A 1,321-nucleotide genomic window follows, 5' to 3' on the forward strand; every position below is an offset into this window, starting at 1 on the left:
TGTCCGAACCGGAGCTGCAGCGCACCGCTTCCCGTTCCCATCCCGGGGGCTCGCCACGGCCCCGTGCCCCTCGAAACGGCCCCCAGCGAGGGGAAATGGGAGGGAGAAAGGCTTCAAGTGTCCTTTAAAACCAGCAGGTAAGAGGTGCGGGGGTCTCCTTTGGAGGTTTGTCCCCGTGGCTGCAGTGGGAGAAAGGATGCACGGGGCTCAGCACTGAGGTACCACGGTATGAGAAGCATACCTAGGAATAAGGTAGGAACAGAAACAACCCCAGGAAAAGTCTCCTAAAGACTTCCAGCAACTACACAAAGGTGAAACCATCACTGCTCTGAAAATAAAGGGCGTTTGTAACGTTATTTAAACTGCCTGAGGTCTCTACGCTCAGTTGAATGCTCTGTTTCCTCTGCACAGCCCTGCTGCCTCTCCTCCCCACGAGGCATCTCTGTCCCTGCATGCACCCCAGCACCCTTCATGTAATGCATTCCCTGCCAGCCCTGGGGTCTGCAAGGAGAGCTTGGAGGAGCCGCTCCTCCCCAGGACCCATAGCAGTGGGCAGGCAGGGCTGCAGAAAGCACAGTCAGCGTTCTATTCCCGCCCACCCGTGAAAAGCTGCGGAGAGAAAGCTCTGGGCTGGGAAATCTCAGCTCACCCCTGCTTCTGGTGGAGAGAGTTGGATTAAAGTAATTTAACGCTGAGAGAAGGCAACTCTCCGGCCCTCCCACGGTGCTCCCACCCCTCCTGCCCTCCCTCCCTGCGTGCTGCTCAGTGCCAAGGCTCCCTGCTCCCACGGTGCCCCCAGCCCTGCCAGCCCCAGCAGCCTGGGAGGTCCCACGCTTGCTTCCTTCTCCAAAAGGCAGATAACGAAGTATACAATCTAAGAAGAAAGCAGGGGCCGCTCCTCTGCTCGCAGCGACGGTGTGTTAAGCACTCAGTAATTTATGTGCTGTACAAATGGCGTTTCTCTGTAACCTTCTTTTCGTGCCAAAGCCTGTCAGTGAGTCAGAGCGGTGCAGGACTGGGTCACAGGTAAGGGCAAGGGCCGCAAGGCAACGCACAAAGCACCGCTGTGCCGGTTCGTGGGCTCTGAGCCGCGACATCCCCAGGGACTGCGGTGCTGCAGGGCCGAAGCTCGGCCCCGACGGACGGGAACAAAAGGTGCCGCAGCCCAGGCGGGGCGGGCTGAGAGCCGCGGGGTTCGTCGGGATGGAGACCCTGGGGTACCGCAGCCCCGCGGACAAAGGGCTCCCACCCGTCCTAAGGGGAGGCCTCGGCACAGCCTGCCCACAGCCGGCCGTTCTCAGGGAAGCGGCTCCGGTACCCA

Source organism: Meleagris gallopavo, chromosome 22 (assembly GCF_000146605.3).
Source record: "Meleagris gallopavo isolate NT-WF06-2002-E0010 breed Aviagen turkey brand Nicholas breeding stock chromosome 22, Turkey_5.1, whole genome shotgun sequence".
Taxonomy (NCBI): domain Eukaryota; kingdom Metazoa; phylum Chordata; class Aves; order Galliformes; family Phasianidae; genus Meleagris; species Meleagris gallopavo.